Raw genomic sequence first — 10168 nt, forward strand, 5'->3', positions numbered from 1 at the left:
GTGCGGTGATACAATAATAATAAATAATAATCGAGTATTTACCGTATAATAATATGGAGTGTAGCATCGTTGTCGTAACATGTTGCCCATTAGCCATTAAAATAACTACGACGTGCTCGCATATAATTGATACTTAACAGTGGCGTGTTTGGTGTATGTATATATATACACGAGTATATAATATTATATAAGTATAATGATATGTACACATTTATAAGCATCTAGTATTATTAAATCACCCGAGGAACACGGTTCGTCACTTTCTGCTTATCGCATATATACCTCCCCTTCGTCAAATGTTACCACAACCATCACAAAAATCACCCCGAAAAGCATTTAGTACTATTGTTGGTTTTATTGTATTTTCTTTTTTTACTTTCCTATATTCCTCTCAGTTCGACACTGCGCCTCTATTATTCACTATATATAACCATTTGTTGCGGTAGGGGTGGCCTATATATATTTTATTATACATTTGTAACCCATTACGACGGCAATAAAAGATATCATAGGGTGTGTGTGTGTGTGTGTGTGTGTGTATACGACAATTGTATAAATCGAGACTCCGGCAATCGGTGTCCGATTACACGCGAGTATATTATGGTGTGTATGTACATAGTATTGACGGTTAGAGGCGGTGGCGACGACGATTGCTGCTGCTCAGCCAGATAATATCGTGGACTTTGAGCGTTAGGTCGGCGAATAAATACAATAATATAATAGCAGCGCCGTGGCAACAGGGGTGGCGTCGTAGAGGAGGGTCTTGAGTTGCGCGTCCCTTTTAATGGAAATACAAGCTGCGGCGATCCCCGTCTGTTTCAACTCTGCTACCGCCACTGCCACCCCACACCACCCCCGAACTGTATACGCGCGCACTAATTGTTTTACACGCCTGGCTTATGGCAGCTGATAATGTCAGTGATTCTCGAAAAACAAATAAAAGGCATCGGCCACTTGACTACCGGGTTCCCGTGTCAACAAAAACCACACATACGCACACCGTACAGTGTACATATATATATATATAGTATAGACTCCTGCTAGTATTCCTTTTTTCCTTTTTTCCACTCTCTCTATCCTCGTCTTGTACATTCGTCTTTTATCGCAAGCTTCTTTCGTCTCTTTTGCTCTATTCTTATACTTCTTTTTCTTATTTCATCATATATACCAAAACACCCAATCTTTAGAGCTATTCGAATTTCACGTCTTCTGCTCAGTTTTCACTTCGAACGCTGCAGTGTTCAGTCCGGTGTATTTACCTACTTCACTAGTCTTTCTCTCTCACTCTATCTCTCGCTCTATATCTATATCTAAATATATATATACATCTTTTACTCTCTCTCACCCCCCTATCTGTCTATCACTCCCGGGGGCGTACACACGCCGCTGTGTGTTTACCCGTTACAAACGAAAACTTTTTAACCTGCAGCACTCAGCGGATTTCGAAGACAAACAGCTCGAGATCGGAAAGCGAAATAAAAACTCAACAATTCGACAACAATGACTATTTTATTACCCCGTGTGCATACTGTGTATGTATGTGGTGATGTTTGTGTGGTACGCGTGATTGTGCGTGGGCACTCAACGTTAAAAGGATGACTCATATAAGTGGTAATCCTACGAGCGTACACATATATGAGAATGATTTTGTCGTCGTCTAGACTTTAGACACAAGACAACTTCTTTGATGTTCTTGACTCTACTTCAATGTAAACAAAATTAATTCGATTTAATATTTTAATACTACAATGTCTGCAACCATACGAGTTGTTTATTAACAGATTTAAAATATACCTTATACATTTTTAGAAAAATAAATGTTTTTTAAAATTATTTATGTACCTACTAAATTTTATTTTTTTAAAAAAACTTAAAACTTTTAGTGTCTTACAATATGATGTTTCTATATTATACAAATATAAAATTAATTTTGTGTCAAAACAATGTCTGAGTCACTAAATGCGTTTTCTGAACATAATCTATATCTAAATTCTACTTCATCATTCAAAATAATATAAGAACAAGAACTACATATTTTATCAATATAGTGGGATACGCATAAACGAACAACTACAATAGAATTATCATTCAGCATTTCAGCTATTACCAATCAGTAAACATTACCTATTATACAACAAAATAATTCAAATCATTCGCTAACAGTATAATATATATAAGTAATTGTATATCATTATAGGTTTTTAATTTCATATAGGTACCTACTATTATATACGATATTTTTGTACTTTATGGAAAGTTAACCAACACATTGAACACAAAACTAATTAATATTAGGTTATATGTTAATATTACTAAATATTATTTTATATATCCAAAAATTCTATATTTAAAACAAAAAAATGTTACAATATGTATTTTTATCGTTAAACAAATTTAACAAATTATACGCTATAATATGTAATATAGTATTAGGTATAGGAATATATAATTCTGCTTTAGCAAATAAAACGTTGATAAAGTCAATCTAAAAACCTAAAACTTTGTCGTATTTACATTTTTTTACATTATAATTTCTCAATTATAAGTACACATAGTATAGTAATATGATAAAATAATATATTTATTGGTGTATTATTTCAAAATTGTATCATTGTATCTTACTTAAGTACAATATACATTTGGATATGATAATTATTTATCTATATGATATTTTATTAATTATTAAATTTTTCTTTTATTTTGGGTTGAATATAAACTATGGGGAGTATACGAAGTAAGTAAAACATTTGGTTATTTTACAAACACAATGAGGGTAAGTAAGATGGTTTTCTTAAAATGGTATGAAATTTCATAAAGAATTTTTCACCTTACTACAATACTACTATATTACTGTTCCTTGGTATTTAATAACAATTCAACTGAGAACCGAATTTAAAAATAAAACTTTTGACCGAAAATTATCAAAAAAAAAATAAAAATAATAATAACCAATAATCAAACACAGAGCAGATTTATTTTATTTATATTGAAACAGTGTATATAGATTAGTCCTCAACTCCAAACTACTTAGAAATATGAATAAATAGTTTTCATTTATAATTTTGACTCGTCGATTGATGTTTACTTAGTTAATGTATTTAGATTTCAGTTTTAATGCTGAAATTAATGATTATAATCACATCATTTAAATATATATAGGTACTATATAGGTACATTTATTGTTTGTTCACTTCAAATGTTCAGATGCTGTTGGTTCTCCAAATATCAACACAAATATATAAACATATGGGTAATTACATTATTATTATTACTATCATCATTATGTATTTAATTATTTTTAATCATACCAGAAGATATACGTATTATATTATCAAATTTCCCAAAGCCCAATAAAATATTTCGTTTCATCTCAATCTTAGATAGGAGTAATTAATAGGGCTAAATCTAGGGAGGCGAACTAGGGCATATGCCTCAGAACCCAGAAGTCTTGGTTGGAGGGTGAAAAATTACCAAACAACAGTGGCATAATAGAGGGAGGCTCAATTATGAGAAAGTGCTAATTTTATACTTTGTTCCAAGTAAAAAATTTATTAGATCTGGCCCAAGTTATTAATTTATTATTGTACAATAATGTACTGTATGTTGTATACCGTTTTGTATCGTAAGAATCTTATAAAGTCTACCCACACCTATTCCAGAAAACGTTCAAGAGTCTGTGGAGACAATAATATACAATAAAATATTTATAGATACTATATTATATATACATATATATATATATATATATATATGGGTATTCAGAAGTATTTAACTTGAACTGAATAGTCAACTAGGGTCAGGGTTAGTGTTTGGGTTACTGTTACGGTGGGTCTTCGTCACACATAATAAAAATATAAAAATATAACGCTGAATCACTAAACTCACAAAACAGCCAATCATCCTCGTGGTTATCTAAACAATAGAGGTCTAAGTCTGTAATTGTAATATATTATATTAAAATAATAATATAAGTAGGTATATTATTATGTATTTATGTGTGACTATTATGTAAGGGACTAAAACTGTGTAGTATGGAACATTTTGTGTGATACGAAATTAAAAAGTGTGTAATGGCTCAACTATTTACTTTAGAGTATTTTATTTATTTTATTTTTGATTGATTCATCCATACTTAATTATATTATATTAATACTTTATGTAAGAATATCAAAAATTTTCTTTTTGCATGTATATATTATTATATTTATTTTTAACTATATATCTATATTCTATATAATTAATAATGTATTATATTATTCATAATATATATACCTAGTAAATTATAATTTATAAATAAATCAAACATTATCTATAGGTAATGTTTTTAAAGTTTGTAAATAAAAATAATAACGTACTAATAAGCGCATATGAATGTATGGGTTAAATACACTTTGGGGGATAGGGGGGGAAGCTCCCAAGGAAATATAAAGTTTTAATGGGTAGTACAAGACTACATAATATATTTTAATCTCTGTTATTATGTTAAAACAGTAAGTATTCAGGAGTGATATTTTTCTGTTTCATTTGTTTTTGGTAAATACATAACTAATATCATCATAAATTAAGTTCATCTATAATATATTTTTAAGCTTTTAATACAATTATTATTGTTATTTAGTATTATTGTAAAAATTGTAAATAATTTTTGAGTCTTAAAAGGTTTCTTTAGATATTTATTTTCTACTTTTTGTAATAGACAATTAAAACTTTTTAGTTTGGTCCTATGTTCAAAAATCATTCATTTAGTATTGTTCTATAAAGTTATCAAGAAATTAAACAAGCGTCGAAAGTCTGTAGACTGTAATATTCTTCTGAATTGTTTGCAATAATATATTATTGCTTCGATTTGTGTTTCAGAAAGTTGTTCTTTGTAGACAAATATTAATTCCAAAATTAGATAATAGAAATAGACTGCACTTGTGCTAATATGACGTTGTCCAATTATTAAGTAGTCATGTAGTTCAGTCCCATGTACTTAATATCTTGAAATTTGAAGAGTAGTATTGACTAATGCATGCTTAACCACTTATATAATTAACTTCTATAAACTGAAAAAATACTTCTTTTTTTATTTTTGATGCACATAAGAAATGAAAAACTGTTGTTGAGAAATATATTTTTTGAAACATTGTTGTTAAAATATTATCGATGAGAAATTGGTGTATAATAAAATATTGTTTTTGAGAAATTATTAAAAAAAATGAAATATCATTGTATGAATTTCAACAATAATTATGCAAGTTCATATTAAATGATTGCATATATTGATATTTTAAAAATTTCAAAAACAGCAACATTTTCATCATAAGAAGTAAGAAATTCGTTGAGTAGCTCCTGAAGCAATAGTTGGTACCTAAGTAAAAATCATATTTTAGCTATTAAAAACCCATATAACTCATAACTAAAACTCATAACTCACATTGATATTGATTATTTATATATATTTTTTTTAATTTAAAATTTGTATATTTTTTAGGAAAATTTAATTCCAAAATAAAAAAAAATATTGATGAAGGTTTGAAGTGAATTGGATTAAATTGAGAGACTGCTTCTCCCACAGCTGGAATACTTATTTTCCGAGAAAAGTATAAAGTTCCAAATTCAAAAAACTTAGTTCCAAAAATTTCAAAATATTTATGTAGGTTTAAGGTAGATAGAGTAAAGTGGATAGCTAACTTTACCTCATCAAAGATTGGAAAACAAATTGTTGTAATCAGTTAAATCTCCTACTGATTATACAACTATAAAAAACATCTTTTGGCAAAATATTTCTAATTTTTACATCATAGTTCGATTACTTCACAACAGAAATTGCAAGTCGCTGAGAAGTCTATGTTTAGTTCCAATATTTTCTAGAAGAATACTCATCATGAGTAGTTACTAGTTAACCCTCTATGTCATCCGTTCCAATATTAGTAAACTAAATAATGGACAAAGCTTATTTTGATCAGTGTGAAAATATTTTAACTCGTTTAGACTGATTACTAAACAAGATAAATATAAATATATAATTATATTTCTAAATTTCTAATACTCAGTTATTTGTGAATTCTTTATTATTGTTATTAAAAAATATTTGTTACGCAGACACGCAGTATTTAGTTTAAATTTGTAATAAAACAAAAATTCTGAATTGTTTAACTACAATTAATACAAAAATGTTATGAAGTAACAAACATCAAGCATTTATTATAGTTAATGTGTCCTTTTTCTCACTTTATTTTATTAAATTCTTTAAAAAAAATGTTTGATAATACATCTTCCACTAAATTTTCAAACCTAGAAAAGTATTAAAATTAAAAATCTTATAAATTTTAAACTACCTACAAACATACTAAAATCTTTTAGTAATTAGAATCAATAAATAACTAAAAAGTAAAAAATAACTTGTTCACAAAGTTTTATTTACATAATCGTTTTTTAAATGTTAGAAAATCGGGCTTAAAAACGCGACTTATATAACATAGGAAATATGTTCACTAACTGCTTGACGAGGCGATCACAAACCATCATATTTTAATTACAACTTTTTTAAAACCATCGTAATATTTATATAATTTTTCAGTCACTAGATGACTGATATATATTATTGCGTGGGAGTATATCTGCAGTGATACTTATCCTTACGTTTTCTACGCAACGAGAAGGACACAATGTGATGGTTAGAATTAAGGGTTATCGAGGAAGAAGACAAGAGAAAGATGAGAAGGATAAGAATAAGCAAGTAGTAGAAGAAAAGGATGATAAGTCACGAGAAACGTTACGATGACTGACGCAGTCGTAGTTCACATAAGGGAGGCGCTGCTCGTTTGGGGTCGGTTGGCCAGTGCCGCGGTGATTTTGCGCGTCCGCGACTGGCGGCATTCTCGCACCGGGATACAAATCGGTCGATTGAATAATACACCTTTGACCGACGCGAACCGCTCAGCCACTCTTCGTACACAATAATAATAATATACCTATTCATATACATATTATAATATAGAATGACACAATACGTAGTATACTGCATTATATTATATTATTATAGTTTATACAAAACACGTATTCTGACATTTTGTTCACGTTAACAGCAATGACGATGGTCGCGTTCGCCGCTATATATATTATTTTATTTGTTTACTCCGATGATTAATGTTTATTTGCTTTCGGCCCTCGTGACATCGTTGCAGTGTGTATAATACAAAAAATGTGGACAGCATATTGTGTTTGTGTGCGTGCGCGCGAAAATATAAGTACCAATAAAACGATCATTTCCAAAGTCCTAAACCGTTTTAAAATATAATATTGCAGTGGCATATTATAATATTTTATTATTATGGGTATTATGGTGTATGTATTTTGGTGTATCTTTCCAACTGTGATCAAATCGATTTGTGTTTAGGCAGAGTTCTGTACGCGACTACAGCAGCTGCTGTTTGACCATATATTATAATATATACCCAGGTACCTACCACCATTTTGTTACATATGCGTAAAAGAATTTTATTTTGAACAGAACAACATCCCTAGTCTGATACAACTATAGACTATGTGTTTTTTTAAAGTCATTGATAGCATCGCCAAACTTGTACTTTAAGATAGTTCAATTTAATTGCCCTGTAAAATGGGTAGTTGAGTAGGTACAGAAATAGAGTACTGCAGTGTAATTCATCTATATTTTATAAGTTACAGTATGTATATTGTATAATACACTATGTAAACTGTATATAATGTATTAAATATAAGCGAATCAAGAATTATTATTTTGTGAATTTTGGGACGTTTCCCCTTTAGCTTTGCACCTCAACTAATGGGTGCCTTTTAAAAATTGAAATATGAAATGTCTATTAGAATAAATATTCATATTACCTATGAATTTCCAATATTTTAGATTTCTGAAATAATAACTTGTGAGGAATTAAAATTAAAATTGCCTATTCTTTTTACCAAGTATAGAACTTTTTTTCTACATTAAAAAAAATAATAAATAATTAAAAAATTCAAAAGCCTAAATTATAAAATAGTTTAAAATTAATCTGAATATTTTAATACATGTATAATGTATAAAAAATAATCATTTAAGTTTCTACGGTTAAATTTTTTTGAATAACAATAAAATAATAAAAATCATCATTAAATCGTATAAGAAAACTTATAAGAAATCATGTAATAAATTGTCAAACCTAAGATGTTAAAATTAAAAATTATATGAATGTTCAACTCCGAAATAATGTATACCAGATACCTACCTAAATAAATCCAATTTGTTACTAGAAACCACCTTCGATATTGAAAATCAAAGCATTTTTATTTCTCTAAAAAATGGTGGCAATCGTAAATCAAAATAATAATAGAACATGCACTATTTAAAAATAAATACATTTATCATTGTACTGAGGATCTAAAATTTAAGAATTTTTCATAAATACTTCTCATACTCTGAAAACTGAAAGTTATTTAATAATGGGTGCTTAAAAATTCGTTTAAGAATGCCTTTAAGAATTCATCAATATATCCAATCTGTTAATAGATATTTATCTATACGGTTTTTGTTTTTCGTCATTATATCAAACAATATCAGTAGGTACTTATACATACCTATATTTACATATACATATATATATATAACCTATATATACAAAATACTATTTTAGTCCCCCGTATTTTTTTCTGCGAGTTTCAAATTGCCAAATGCAACATTATTTTATTATAACAGAGTTTAAATATTAAAAATTGTCAGAAAATAAAAATAAAACAATAATATAACTAAGAATAATATTCTTTATAATTTACGAATATACCTTTTCCATTATAGTATATATGTAATACGTACGTACAAGAATGTTTTGTGGTTTATGAATTTCCAAGAATAATTTCTGAGAAGCTCTTAGAAAGCAATAAAATTAAACATGAAAACTTGTGATTTAAAAAACGTTAAATTAAATGTGTTTGTTATTTTATAAAGTTCCAACTTTTTCCATGAACCATTATACAATATTTAACAACATATTAAATCGGGTATAAATATTTATTATGTAATATATACATATATGACGTATGTAATCTTATTTTAGTAAATTGATTGTAACTTATGAAACGTTTGATTCCGATTTACACACAATTTATCCCAGTCATTGAAAAATGAAATCCAATCGTTGTTGGGCGTCGTAAACACATAAAAGCTAAGAACTGTAGGTATGCTATGTACTCAATATTCATATCGTATTTTATATCACAGAGGGGTGTGCTTGTATTAAAAGGGAGGAGGAGCTATGGTTGATTCTCTTTAGGTACTATTTCAAAGATTACTTTTTGTTTATATTAATCAGTAATTGAATACATAACAATATTGTAATATTGTACAACAATCATTTTGACAATAATATGTATGTTAAACTGGTAACGAACACAAATTGATAATCAATTAATGTTATTTATAATGGTTGGCTTCGCATGCAAAATATCCATGTCAAATCTAACTTATATCTCATATACCTACTCATTTTTCTTTATGTATAAATTGTGTATTTCCTTCGATTAAAAAAATTAAAATACAATAAGGTGTAGTATTAACACTACTAGCTTCTCACAACACCAAAATACATAATTACATAATATATTAATAGTTAAACTTTTTTAAGGCTATCTGCTATTTAATTTATATATATAAGTCTTGCTTTAGTCATGTAAACTGTAGGGATCCGTGATCAAGGTTCTTTCATAAAAGTCTATTTTTTAATTTTACTCAATACATTTTATACTTATATAAAAATATTAGTGTATCAGGATCTACTATATTCAAGTTCCAAATGAATTTGGGGCCAAGAAAATACAATGTATCAGTGATACTCACAAAAACCCTAATCGTTATTTCATTCGATAACCCAAAAGCTCAAAATTGAGTACTTTAGTTGTGGGTCAAAAGCGCAAAAATAAATTTTACTTTCTAATATAAAATCGTAGGTACCTATTTCACTGTATAAATTTAAGTTTAAAATATAATACTCATTATATTTCATTCACGATTAATATTGAATTATAGTGTATAGAGTTCAAAAACATCAATGATCGAGCTTAGTTAAGATTTAGTTTTATTGCATCGTACATTATGGTAACATCTTATGAAGATAGGAAAGTTGATAATCGTTTAAGATAATTAAACAATATATTGTTAGATATTTAGTAT

Source organism: Aphis gossypii, chromosome 2, assembly GCF_020184175.1.
Source record: "Aphis gossypii isolate Hap1 chromosome 2, ASM2018417v2, whole genome shotgun sequence".
NCBI lineage: Eukaryota > Metazoa > Arthropoda > Insecta > Hemiptera > Aphididae > Aphis > Aphis gossypii.